The 15,598-nt window shown below is 36.5% G+C and overlaps 1 long non-coding RNA gene across 1 annotated transcript; it reads right to left on the reverse strand.

The window, feature by feature from the left end:
- Positions 1–378: 378 nt before the first annotated feature.
- On the reverse strand, positions 379–3,709 carry LOC117318715. The gene is made up of 3 exons (XR_004530435.1): positions 3,663–3,709; positions 1,699–1,782; positions 379–464 (listed from the first exon to the last, which is right to left on the reverse strand). It is a non-coding gene; the product is annotated as an uncharacterized LOC117318715 (long non-coding RNA).
- Positions 3,710–15,598: the final 11,889 nt, after the last annotated feature.

Consider the following 15,598-nt stretch of genomic DNA (forward strand, 5'->3'; position numbering starts at 1 on the left):
ATTTATTTTTGGCCAATCTGTTGTGTATAGATTATGCTGTCGACAAAAAATTCTCGACTTTATTTGAAAGGATTGACAAAACCCAGATATTTGCGACTTTCACATTTACCGTTAGATACGGTATAGGCAAATACCAACTAAACTGAATAATACCGGTACTTCGTTCTTCTTTTAGGACAAAGAGCCTAAATTGTTGACACCTATGTGGCAACGGTAATAGGCCGAAATTGCAACAGCGCCAAAGTACAATCGAAATAGTGTCATCACTATACCTGTTTAAATACTCATTTTCAAACATTAACTTTGTTCTGCTATCAATATCTTTTCCCCGGCATTTGATTGAGAACATAACTGACGACTTGTTTCATTGAAACACTCACCTTGTCAGGTTGGGCGCCTTTGTCTAGGAGTAGTCTGACTATTTCAGTATAGCCCTCAGTTACAGCTTTTGTCAGTGCATCACCCTGTATCAAATTACGGCTTTTTCATTCATTGTTATTACATGTTAAGATGCTGTTCAAACTAAACTTTTTAAGTGATAAAAATATTTGCATTAACGACAATATATCAGCACTTGTAATATTGCGTTGTTTGTAAACAAGAGTGAAAGAAATCGACGATATCTACAAAACCAACTACAATGTTATCAACAATAGAATTTAGATTTCAACTTATTCACAGAGTTTGAAATTTGGATATAGAGTTTGTATCAGAAATATTTTAAAGATCGTATATTATTCGTTGTAATTCCACAATATCTATTTTAGTATCTCAAAAACACGTCTACCGTAAAACTTTGGTAAAATCAACGACAATATACTCGATGATGTAATCGGTTAAAATGCATGAGAAATGACTATATTGATGATATTCAGGTATAAGGCAATACAGCACACATCAATTAACGCCTGCTCAATTATTACTAGAGCTAAGTTGTTGTGCATAATTAGTAATTTAAAACACCTTTTACATGTCTCTGTGAAGGAATATGATTAATTTGACATGAATTTATTTTGTAAATGAGAAACGTATGCTTCCAATACTCCTCTTTAGATATAATTTTCTCGCTTCTGTTTCAACGATTAATTATATCAAGTTATTATATTTAATCAAAACCGAATTGTTTCAAATAGCAAGAATCCCAAAGAAAAAATGAATTGAACTGTAACTTACAGTTGCTTTGTTCTTATATGGCGCTAAAGTGATGCAAAAAACCCCTTACTATAGACAAAAAGTGTGCTGCAGACAGAAACGACATTTTTGGCCACTGATGAAGTTATTTGTTGTATTGAAGAACAGTACCCATATAAATGAAGATTATTATATATGATCCGTTGGATACTTGATTGTATTCGCCGCTTCCACACCTTTGATAGGTTGATAAAAATATTGGCAAATCAGTTGTTTATTTTGTGGTTGTTGTATTGGTTATCGTTTCAAACACAAAACAATACTCTTAAACAAATGCTGGTTGAAAAATCATCACACATATTTTCTGATAGATAAGAGGTAATTCAAAATATCGGATTACATTCCCTGATATGGCATATTATGATTCCTGTGTTCGTTTTTAGCTGGATCAAACCGGTCTCAGTTATATACTCTTCGGTTCAGATGACCTAAACATCTGAGTTATATCACATTGGGTTACCGTCTAAACTATTGACGTATGAGTTAACAATAATAATAAACACTCACCTTATCAGGATCGGCGCCTCCGTCAAGGAGAACTCTGACTATTGCTGAAAGTCTATGGGATGTGGCTACTTTTAGCGCATCACTCTGTTTCAAAGTATGGCGATTTCATTCGTTATTATGCAATATCAGCTTTTACATGGTTGCGTTATGTAAAACAAGCAATGGTGATTAAAATCAACAATCTACATTATTTAATTGATAACCCACTGGTTTCTCCAAATTAGCTTTATAAGATTGCAACAACTGGTATGAAATGAAATTAATTGAGATTGGTGTTTTGTTGTTAATTCATGGAAATTGGATAAATGGATACTGAAATTATTGCAAAGTACACTTCTACGTTTTTACGAAGCCGAAAAATAACAACACGTTGTTGGCACCAGTGGAACTGGAGAAGTTTAAACTGTGTTTTTTAAGATGGCGATCATAGCGGCCATCTTGCATTTCATACCGATCCAAAAAATAACAACACTTGCATTGGTCCGGCCCATCTCGGGGTCATTTCAGGACAGTTAGTACTGAATCCGACTGTTGGAACTGGAGAAGAAATGTTAAATGTGTTTTTTTATGGCTTGGATTTCGGATGGACCCGAAAAAAAATAAAACTTTGTCGGAACTATCTCAGGATTATTGCTGGCAAGTTTCAGCTCAATTCCAATGGTGGAACTTGAGAAGTTTTAAATGTGAAAAGTCTACGGACGGCGCAGAGCGGACGACGTCGGCCGAAGCACGATGGCTATTAGTCATCCTGATCTGAAACATATTCTAAATATCGTATATAGTTAGTTCCCATGAAACACTATATCAAATTATTGTGTGTTCTGAAGATTTCTAATTTTAGGAATTACCATATATATATTCTCTGCTTACATTTTCCAACCACCAAGTCGTTCTCTTTCATATCTTACGTTTTTATTAAAATCTCATAACGATATACGGAATTGTAGTCATCTTGAAATAAGGATTGTGCAATAAACACACAAGATATGAGTGTCTTTGAAAAAAATAAGTCCAGCTGAGCCAAAATAAATCAAGACTGCACAATACAGCTGATTGTCCTTGTAGGACATGTCAGTGATACGAAGGGCCAAACTAATTAACCCTGAGGGAACGACTAATCAAACGATAATATGCCGAATGTACATTTATTTGTCCCATAATACAATAAAAATATCATCGTTATACATATAGACACATGGACATGGACATATGGTTTAATAAATATGGCTGAGAGCTTATAATTCGTCCTTATAATCACAAACGTAATGTCAGTGTTTCGAAAACAGTTTACGCCAAAGATAATAGTCTCGACAATGTAATTGGTTAAAAATGAATGAGGAAATAGTATGTTTATGACCTGTGTTCATTAGTCAATATACAAACGAATACCTGCTGGTTGATCACTAGTGCAAGGCTGTGATGGTAAATTGGTAATATTTAAAACGACTTATTACAGGTCTGTGTGATGGGATATGAATCAAATGCTCGATGTTGTCAAACCATCGATAACATTGATTTCGTATTTATGCTTTATTTTTTCTAGTTATTTGTCCCATGCTTGTTATTTCTTTGGAATATAAAGATTTCTAATTATGAGCTAGAATTTTCATGCTAACCATTATTTCTTTTGGCCAATCTGTTGTGTATAGATTATGCTGACGACGAAAATTTCTCGACTTTATTTGAAAGGATTTACCATTAGATACGATATAGCCAAATATCAATTAAACTGAATAATACCGGTACTTCGTTCTTCTTTTAGGACAAAGAGCCTACATTGGTGACACCTATGTGGCAACGGTAATAGGCCGAAATTGCAACAGCGCAGTACAATTGAAATAGTGTCATCATTATACCTGTTTAAATACTCATTTTCAAACATTAACTTTGTTCTGCTATCAATATCTTTTCCCCGGCATTTGATTGAGAACATAACTGACGACCTGTTTCATTGAAACACTCACCTTGTCAGGTTGGGCGCCTTTGTCTAGGAGTAGTCTGACTATTTCAGTATAGCCCCCAGTAACAGCTTCTGTCAGTGCATCACCCTATATCAAATTACGGCTTTTTCATTCGTTGTTATTACATGATTAGATATTGTTCAAACCAAAATTTTTAAGTGATAACAATATTTGCATTTACGACAATATATCAGCCCTTGTAATATTGCGTTGTTTATAAACAAAAGTGAAAGAAATCGACGATATCTACAAAACCAACTACAATGTTATCAACAATGGAATTTAGATTTCAACTTATTCACAGAGTTTGAAATCTGGATATAGAGTTTGTATCAGAAATATTTTAAAGATCGTATATTAGTCGTTGTAATTCCACAATATCTATTTTAGTATATCAAAAACACGTCTACCGTAAAACTTTGGTAAAATCAACGACAATATACTCGATGATGTAATCGGTTAAAATGCATGAGACATGACTATGTTTATGATATTCAGGTATAAGGCAATACAGCACACATCAATTAACGCCTGTTCAATCATTACTAGAGCTAAGTTGTTGTGCATAATTAGTAATTTAAAACACCTTTTACATGTCTCTGTGGAGGAATATGATTAATTTGACATGAATTTATTTTGTAAATGAGAAACGTATGCTTCCAATACTCCTCTTTAGATATAATTTTCTCGCTTCTGTTTCAACGATTAATTATATCAAGTTATTATATTTTATCAAAACCGAATTGTTTCAAATAGCAAGATTCCCAAAGAAAAATGAATTGAACTGTAAATTACAGTTGCTTTGTTCTTATATGACGCTTAAGTGATGCCAAAACGCCCTTACTATAGACAAAAAGTGTGCTGCAGACAGAAGCGGCATGTTTGGCCACTGATGAAGTTATTTGTTGTATTGAAGAACAGTACCCATATAAATGAAGATTATTGTATATGATCCGTTGGATACTTGATTGTATTCGCCGCTTCCACACCTCTGGATAGGTTGATAAAAATATCGGCAAATCGGTTGTTTATTTTCTGGTTGTTGTATTGGTTATCGTTTCAAACACAAAACAATACACATAAACAAATGCTGGTTGAAAAATCATCACACACAGATTTTGATAGATAAATGGTAATTCAAAATATCGGATTACATTCTCTGATATGGCATATTATGATTCCAATGTTTGTTCTTAGCTGGTTCAAACCGGTCTCATTTATATACTCTTTGGTGCAGATGACCTAACCATCTGAGTTATATCACATTTGGTTACCGTCTAAACTATTTACGTATGAGTTACAATAATAAAAAAGCAACAACAAATGTAAGTTCGTAAGTCAATCGGAAATTCGAAAGCCAATCATTAACATAAATGATATCTAAATTGCATATATTACTAGTAACATATATTGTTTTCTTCAAATGTTTACTCTGCTTTATTTCACGACTGTCTGCTTTCAAACACTCACCTTATCAGGATCGGCGCCTCCGTCAAGGAGAAGTCTGACTATTTCTGTATGGCCATGGGATATCGCTGCTTTTAGCGCATTACCCTGTTTCAAATAACATTCGTTATTATGCAATATCAGCTTTTACATGGTTGCGTAATGTAAAACATGCAAAGGTGATTGAAAACAGCACACATCAATTAACGCCTGCTCAATCATCACTAGAGCTAAGTTGTGGTGCATAATTAGTAATTTAAAACACCTTCTTACATGTCTCTGTGAAGGAATATGATTAATTTGACACGAATTTATTTTGTGGATGAGAAACGTATGCTTCCAATACTCCTCTTTAGATATAATTTTCCCGCTTCTGTTTCAACGATTAATTATATCAAGTTATTATATTTTATCAAAACCGAATTGTTTCAAATAGCAAGATTCCCAAAGAAAAAATGAATTGAACTGTAAATTACAGTTGCTTTGTTCTTATATGACGCTTAAGTGATGCCAAAACGCCATCACTATAGACAAAAAGTATGCTGTAGGCAGGAGCGGCATGTTTGGCCACTGATGAAGTTATTTGTTGTATTGAAGAACAGTACCAATATAAATGAAGATTATTGTATATGATCCGTTGGATACTTGATTGTATTCGCCGCTTCCACACCTCTGGATAGGTTGATAAAAATATCGGCAAATCGGTTGTTTTGTTGTATTGGTTATCGTTTCAAACACAAAACAAAACACATAAACAAATGCTGGTTGAAAAATCATCACACACAGATTTTGATAGATAAATGGTAATTCAAAATATCGGATTACATTCTCTGATATGGCATATTATGATTCCAATGTTTGTTCTTAGCTGGTTCAAACCGGTCTCATTTATATACTCTTTGGTGCAGATGACCTAACCATCTGAGTTATATCACATTGGGTTACCGTCTAAACTATTTACGTATGAGTTACAATAATAATACAGCAAACACAAATGAAAGTTCGTAAGTCAATCGGAAATTCGAAAGTCAATCATGAACATAAATGATATCTAAATTTCATATATTACTAGTAACATATATTGTTTTCTTCAAATGTTTACTCTGCTTTATTTCACGACTGTCTGCTTTCAAACACTCACCTTATCAGGATCGGCGCCTCCGTCAAGGAGAACTCTGACTATTGCTGAAAGTCCACGGGATGTGGCTACTTTTAGCGCATCACTCTGTTTCAAAGTATGGCGATTTCATTCGTTATTATGCAATATCAGCTTTTACATGGTTGCGTTATGTAAAACTAGCAATGGTGATTAAAATCAACAATCTACATTATTTAATTGATAACCCACTGGTTTCTCCAAATTAGCTTTATAAGATTGCAACAACTGGTATGAAATGAAATTAATTGAGATTGGTGTTTTGTTGTTAATTCATGGAAATTGGATAAATGGATACTGAAATTATTGCAAAGTACACTTCTACGTTTTTACGAAGCCGAAAAATAACAACACTTTGTTGCCTCCCCTTCCTTAACATTCTCACTAATTTCCAGTTCAATGGCACCAGTGGAACTGGAGAAGTTTAAACTGTGTTTTTTAAGATGGCGATCATGGCGGCCATCTTGCATTTCATACCGATCCAAAAAATAACAACACTTGCATTGGTCCGGCCCATCTCGGGGTCATTTCAGGACAGTTAGTACTGAATCCGACTGTTGGAACTGGAGAAGAAATGTTAAATGTGTTTTTTTATGGCTTGGATTTCGGATGGACCCGAAAAAAATTAAAACTTTGTCGGAACTATCTCAGGATTATTGCTGGCAAGTTTCAGCTCAATTCCAATGGTGGAACTTGAGAAGTTTTAAATGTGAAAAGTCTACGGACGGCGCAGAGCGGACGACGTCGGCCGAAGCACGATGGCTATAAGTCATCCTGATCTGAAACCTATTCTAAATATCGTATATAGTTAGTTCCCATGAAACACTATATCAAATAATTGTGTGTTCTGAAGATTTCTAATTTTAGGAATTACCATATATATATTCTCTGCTTACATTTTCCAACCACCAAGTCGTTCTCTTTCATATATTACGTTTTTATTAAAATCTCATAACGATATACGAAAATGTAGTCATCTTGAAATAAAGATTGTGCAATAAACACACAAGATATGAGTGTCTATGAAAAAATAAGTCCAGCTGAGCCAAAATAAATTAAGACTGCACAATACAGCTGATTGTCCTTCTAGGACATGTCAGTGATACGAAGGGCCAAACTAATTAACCCTGAGGGAACGACTAATCAAACGATAATATGCCGAATGTACATTTATTTGTCCCATAATACAATAAAAATATCATCGTTATACATATATATATATGAACATGGACATATGGTTTAATAAATATGGCTGAGAGCTTATAATTCGTCCTTATAATCACAAACGTAATGTCAGTGTTTCGAAAACAGTTTACGCCAAAGATAATAGTCTCGACAATGTAATTGGTTAACAATGAATGAGGAAATAGTATGTGTATGACCTGTGTTCATTAGTCAATATACAAACTAATACCTGCTGGTTGATCACTAGTCAAACCATCGATAACATTGATTTCGTATTTATGCTTTATTTTTTCTAGTTATTTGTCCCATGCTTGTTATTTCTTTGGAATATCAAGATTTCTTATTATGAGCTAGAATTTTCATGCTAACCATTATTTTTTTTTTTGCCAATCTGTTGTGTATAGATTATGCTGACGACGAAAATGTCTCGACTTTATTTGAAAGGATTGACAAAACCCAGATATTTGCGACTTTAGCATTTACCGTTAGATACGATATAGCCAAATATCAATTAAACTGAATAATACCGGTACTTCGTTCTTCTTTTAGGACAAAGAGCCTAAATTGGTGACACCTATGTGGCAACGGTAATAGGTCGAAATTGCAACAGCGCCAAAGTACAATCGAAATAGTGTCATCATTATACCTGTTTAAATACTCATTTTCAAACATTAACTTTGTTCGTTCTGCTATCAATATCTTTTCCCCGGCATTTGATTGAGAACATAACTGACGACTTGTTTCATTGAAACACTCACCTTGTCAGGTTGGGCGCCTTTGTCTAGGAGTAGTCTGACTATTTCAGTATAGCCCTCAGTTACAGCTTTTGTCAGTGCATCACCCTGTATCAAAGTACGGCTTTTTCATTCGTTGTTATTACATGATAAGATATTGTTAAAACTAAACTTTTTAAGTGATAACAATATTTGCATTAACGACAATATATCAGCCCTTGTAATATTGCGTTGTTTGTAACCAAAAGTGAAAGAAATCGACGATATCTACAAAACCAACTACAATGTTATCAACAATGGAATTTAGATTTCAACTTATTCACAGAGTTTGAAATCTGGATATAGAGTTTGTATCAGAAATATTTTAAAGATCGTATATTAGTCGTTGTAATTCCACAATATCTATTTTAGTGTTACAGGGTATTCTTTATGCTCTTATATATGTTATTTAGTAATATAAGAATAATATATCCTGTCGATATTAAATAAGGTTAGGATAAATGTAATTGTTTTAAATTCTTTAATATTTTTGAGTCAAGCCACCTTAATGTATGTATAACGTGGTATACGTTCTGTATTTGTGTGTTGTGTGTTACGTAAATGTAATTAGTATGCATGTTATGACACATGACTGTAGACTGACCAATGACTAGTCGTAGGATATGACCTTTGACTGTTTCTTACCTGGGTACCCGGCAAATTTACCTGGGCACTTCTACCCGAGACTTCCAAGAGTTAGTACGTATATATGAGCACTACACAATGATATGATATGACCCATGTTTAGGGAACCTCTGCGCCATAGCTGCAGGGTTTTTTTTCTGTACCTCTTCTATGCGTGGAATAAAACGTCGACAGAATCCACCCCGAATCTTGTCCTTTATCAAACAAATAAAGCAAGAACTGTAACAATGGCGCCCATGTAGCCTCGACGTATTCCTCGACATAGAATTTTGCAGGCAAGAAAAGTGTAAGAGTGCGATGAACGACACGTGACGATTCGTAAATCTTCGGAAGCGCGGGAAGTCACGGTGATGACGTCACGGGTGGCGAGTGACCGAACGACATGTTGGGATGCACCATGCAATCAGCGATACATTACAGTAGACTGAGGTATTTATTTCCTGTGTCTGAGGATAATACCGCCCATTTGGTTAAATGGATGATATGATGTCTGCTGACTTTCATTTATATTGTGCGATAATCTATGTTGGCGAAGATGGAGGTGACCGGATGTTCAGTAATGGGAGACCTACATACGACCTTGACCTCTTGCAATGATCAGCTGTTTCCGGTGGATATTAACTTTTATGTGTTTTGAACTTTTCCAAGAAGATCCAGTTCCAGTTGTCATAAACATTTATTCCATATCCAGATTGACATTCATGTTTGTGTAATATTTATTGTGTGTTATTCTGAAAAGGTGAGTGAGTGTTAATATTTCTTTTTCAGGCAATTTATTAGTAATATTTATTTGCTCTGTCAAAATAATTAGTTTCAGTTATATTAGCTATTAGAAACACTGTGTAATCTATTATTCAATATTCATAAATAGATTTAGCATTGTAAAGTAAAACCGAGATAGTATAATATAGTGATTACTGTGTAATTTGTAAGTGTTATACAGTATATAGACTTTGAGTGCATAGTTATTTTTTTGTTATATTTAAAAAAACAAACAAAACATAACTTTAATGTTTTTTTTGGAATTGAGTGTAAACAGTTTTATTTTTGAATAATATATATTTTTTTTTTGGAAATAGATTTATTCTGTTGTTAATTCAGTTTTTTTGAATTTATCTTGATAGAAACCTAATTTATAAATTTTGTTTTATAATTATTTTTGTTTGGAATTGAATCCCATTTTTTTTTTTTTTTTTTTTCTTCTCAAATCTCAGACATTTTCAAGGTTTTTCAGACTAGGTTAAATAGTTGCTTTCACTTATTGTCTTTATGAATTTCGGGTCAGAGGTGATATTTCGACTCAAGACTTATATCATAAGCCTATTTGTAGGTATATTACTCGGTATATACTTATAATTAATTACATACTGAAATTTTTGTTTATTTTCACTTATTTAGTGATTCAATTTTATATATTGACATGATTCCATTGACTTGACCTGTTTGACATTTGTCTCTGTGTGAAATAAGTTTGTGTATTTCATGTTTGTTTTTCTGGTGGTCTTGATTTATTGATTGCCTAGTTCAAAATTATTATATCTTTGGGTATATCGTTATTATAAGATTGATAATAGCCCCTTATTTTTTTATCTCCAATTTTGGTTTATAAACCTTTGATGGCTGAATTTAGGTAAGTATTATAAAATTCCCCACAGTTTATTTAATCATTAGAAATTTGCAATTTATTTTGTTGTAAATTGTATTCATTTCAGGATTTTATTAGTTATAATTCTTTCTGAATTTTAATTGTTGATTTGGACAATTATAAACATTTCTTTCCAGAATTGGGTATATTTCTATTGAGTGTGTTTATTTAGTTTTGATTTTACATATAGTGTTCATTACTTTAAAGGGATCACGATCAAAGATCTTTTTGAGATTTCATCAGACATTTTTCAAATAAACAGTTGTCTAGCAATATCACTGCAAATATGGAAATTACAGATGCAGATAGATTACAAGCCTTGTTGGATGACATGGATGAGAAGCCAGACATGTCTTCAAAAGAAAACTTCTCGGCATGGTTGTGGAATTTGGCAAACAAAGAAAAATTGGAGACTGGCGATGGAACGAAACCGGAGGACACAAAACCTATGGTGGTTAGCCAAAAGCCAGATATAGATGATAATAGAGGTGTGGCCCATCACATTGCCCATCACCAGAGGCCACGGATATCATTGTTCCATGGTTCATCTGATAAGAAGGACCATGTATCATATGAGCAGTGGAAATATGAAGTAACATGTTTGATGGAAGATGGTATTCATGAGGAGGAAGAAATTGCTCTGGCAGTCAGGACTTCACTAAAAGGGGAGGCTGCCGGGGTTGCTAGAAGACTTGGCCCAGACCAGACTATAGATTACCTACTGGAAAAGATGGACAGTGTGTTTGGAGTGATCGAATCTCGGGAATCCATCTTGGAGAAATTTTATAGCGCTTCGCAGAAGGAAGGGGAGGATGTAGCGACTTGGGGATGTAGGTTGGAAGAGTTGTTGGACATTGCTAACAAGAAAGAGGCACTAGGCTCAACAACTATGAAGGAAATGCTGAGATCCAAATTTTGGAGTGGTCTAAGACAACCTCTAAGGGATTTGAGTGGCCATAAATTTGATGCTTTGAAGGATTTTGACCAGTTGAGGGTAGCCTTAAGACAGATAGAATATGATCACCAGGACATGAAGAAGACAAAACCAGCAACATCAAAGATGTCGGTGACCAATAAAGAACCAGATGTAGATCTAGATCGGTATTCAGAGCTAAAGGGAATGATTAACCAGATAGCCACAGATGTTGGTAAATTTAAAAAAACTAAACAACGAAACAGAAACCAAAGAAGTGGTGCTGATAATTCTAATCATAACAGACAAAGAGGAAACCAACAAAAGAAGCAAGATGAGGATCGTCCAGAACCTGTGTGTTGGAGATGTGGTCAAACTGGACATTTCAAGTTAGGATGTCGAGTTAGATTGGACCATTCGAAGAAACATTTAAACAACAATCAGCCTTCGGGGACGGGTCAACCGTAGGCTGCGAAGATACTTTTCGACCCAAAATTATGTCAACGTCTACACATTTGATTGGCGAGTCAAATGAGTCGCCTGTAACTATCAACGGAGTAGAAGTTATGGGATTGTTAGACACAGGATCAACTGTGTCCACCATTAGTGAAACCTTCTATAGGACGCAACTGGAACACTTGGAACTTCAACCGATTACAGATATTTTGGATATAGAATGTGCAGGAGGTACACCTCTACCTTATCTAGGCTGTGTGTTGGCGGTGGTAAGTAACCTTCCAGGACTACAGGAGACAACAGGATTATTTCTTGTAGTACCAGACAGTAGGTACACTAGGACAGTACCATTACTTCTAGGCACTAATCTTCTGATTGAGGCATTAAATGGAAACCGACGTAATCATGGATCTCGTTTCCTTCAGGACACAAAGATACCACTACCTTGGTACTTGACATTTCGTTGTCTAATGCTGCGAACTAAGGAGTTGCAAAGGAGAAATTGGTGTCTTGGAGTGGTGAAAATAGCAGAGAGGGATACAATCATTATACCTTCGAACTCATAGGTGACTATTAATGGTTTTATTGATAAAGCTGTCAATTATATCCCCACTTGTGCCTTATTACAACCAACTAATTCAACTCTAACACAGGATTTGGACATAACACCTGGATTAGTACACTATGATTACCAGGAGTCTAGACAGTTGGTGCCTATTACAATTTCCAATGTTAGTGTACGAAATATTACATTGCCATCGAAAGCAATTATTGCAGAACTACACCCAGTATCTGTGGAAGGTACATTGGAGGATTACAGAGTTCCAGAGGCTAAGTCAAACTTCAGGGATTTATTGAATCTAGATGTCACTACTTTGACTAAGGATCAACAATAACATACTGAGGAGGTATTACAGAGCTTCGCAGATGTATTCTCATCCGGCGACTTGGACATAGGCCATTGCACCTCTACTCAACATCGGATAGAGTTGTCAGATCCTATTCCATTTCGTCAACGTTTCAGAAGAATACCCCCAGCCATGTTTGATGAGGTGCGTGACCATTTGAGACAACTGGCAGCCTGTGGAGTGATCAGACGTTCTCACTCGCCATGGTCATCATGTGTGGTATTAGCTCGCAAGAAGGATAATTCGCTACGAATGTGTATTGATTATCGACAATTGAATCAGAAGACCATGCGAGATGCTTATGCCCTTCCTAGGATTGAAGATATATTGGATTCTCTCCATGGGTCAAAGCACTTTACAGTCCTAGACATGAAAAGCGGCTACCACCAAGTGGAGGTGTTGGAAGAACACAAAGAAAGGACAGCGTTTACAGTGGGTCCTCTAGGATTGTGGGAGTTCAACAGGTTACCATTCGTCTAATCAATGCCCCTGCGACCTATCAAAGACTGATGGAGGATTGATTGGGAGATTATGTAGGATCCATATGTTTTATCTACCTAGATGATCTGATTATTTTTTCCAGTACTTTTGAAGAGCATCTTGAACGACTGGAGAAGGTGATGCAACGTCTTCGTGAAAATGGACTGAAGCTCTCTCCGAAGAAGTGTTTCCTTTTCCAGACAAAAGTGAAATACCTTGGATTCATTGTTTCGGAGGACGGTGTTCAGGCTGATCCAGACAAGATTGAAAAGATACAAAAGTGGAAAACACCGGGGAACTCGGATGAGCTACGACAATTTCTCGGATTTGCCGGGTATTATCGGAAATTTGTCAAGAACTTTTCATCGATAGCAAAACCCCTTAATGATCTACTACCATCAACAGCGAGGAAAGGAAAGAAGTCAAATATGGTATAGGGATCAAATGGAGGCATTCCAGCAGCTGAAAGATGTGTTGACAAAACCACCAATACTGGGATACCCTGACCCGACCAAACCATTCGAGGTTCACATTGATGCTAGTGGACGAGGACTAGGTGCAATCCTTTATCAAGAGCAGGAAGGACTGAAGCGAGTAATCAGCTATGCCAGTAGAGGTCTAAGCAAAGCGGAAAGGAAATACCCAGCTCACAAACTGGAGTTTCTTGGATTGAAATGGGCCATTACAGACAAGTTTGAAGATTACCTTTGTGGATCTCGCTTTGTTGTCGTCACTGATAACAATCCACTCACCTATGTTCTAACAACCGCTAAATTGGATGCAACAGGGCATAGATGGTTGGCTGCCCTTGCTTCATTAGACTTCACAATTAGATATACAGCAGGACGCAATAATAAGGATGCTGATGCATTGTCCCGTTTACCGGAGGAAACCACATTGGAGGTGGATGAGGAATTGGTGAAAGCTGTCTGCACGAGTATACAGAGCAACCAGAGAGCAGAAATCTTTACTATGCATGATCTGGATGATGATGTAGAGGGATTGGAACAATTGTCTTGTCGGGATTGGAGAAATCTCCAGGCACGTGATAAAATCATCCACCCTTTCATTTGTGCAGTAAGAGAAGGCAGGAAACCCTCCAGGAAGGACATGTGTCAAGGTCAACTCGCGTTGCTGCGCAGTTTTGACAATCTAGTGTTGGAGGATGGAATTGTACATAGACATGTCAAACGGGGGGAGGAAACCATCAAACAACGGTTGTTGCCAGCATCCATGATACAACGTGTATTAGAATCCCTTCACAACGACGTTGGACACCCTGGAAGAGACCGTACTCTATCTCTAGTGCAAGACTGTTTTTTTTTGGCCAGGAGTTTCGAAGAATGTGGAAACCTGGGTTCAGAACTGTTCCAGGTGTATTCGGAGAAAGACACCCATTACTCAGCGAGCACCACTAGTTAACGTTACGACGTCACAGCCACTGGAACTGGTGTGTGTAGACTTCCTGTCTCTGGAAACATCTAAAGGAGGTTTCCCCTACATCCTAGTCCTCACAGACCATTTTACCCGATATGCGCAAGCATATCCAGCGCGTAATCAGTCGGCAAGGACCACCGCAGAGATATTATTTAACAACTTTTTCGTGAATTATGGATTTCCAAAGAGGATTCATACAGACCAGGGAGCTAATTTCGTTGGAAAATTGATTCAGGAATCATGCAGGATAACAGGCATAGAGAAATCAAGGACCACCCCGTATCACACAATGGGAAATGGGGTGTGCGAGAGGTTTAATGGAACCTTATTGGGTATGCTTGGAACACTGGAGTTGCATCAAAAGGATGATTGGAAGAAACATATAGCCCCATTAGTGCATGCTTATAATTGCACAACCAATGAACAGACTGGCTACACACCATTCATGCTCATGTTTGGACGACAACCCAGGCTACCAATAGATCTAGCTTTTGGGATACCCAGAGGGGATAGATATCAGGTTGAGTGCCATTCAAAGTATGTGGACAATCTGAGGGTTAGACTGAAGTCGGCTTACGAGCTTGCCAGCAAGACTACAGCAAAAGCGAAAGATCGACAAAAACATCATTACGACAGAGGGGTTAGAGGAGCAACAGTAGAGATAGGAGACCGGGTCCTGGTAAGGAAACTTGTACATGATGGAAAGCATAAATTAGCAGACAAGTGGGAGGACACCGTGTATGTTGTCACAAAGAGACCCAACCCTGATGTTCCAGTATTTGTTATCAAGCCAGAGATGGGAGTTGGACGAACTAGGACTCTGCATCGTAATTTATTATTACCAGTTGGAGACCTAGGAAGACCTGAGTCCAGTTCTGAACCCGAGGTCAAACCA

This window comes from Pecten maximus, unplaced genomic scaffold, assembly GCF_902652985.1.
Source record: "Pecten maximus unplaced genomic scaffold, xPecMax1.1, whole genome shotgun sequence".
NCBI classification, from domain to species: Eukaryota; Metazoa; Mollusca; class Bivalvia; order Pectinida; family Pectinidae; genus Pecten; species Pecten maximus.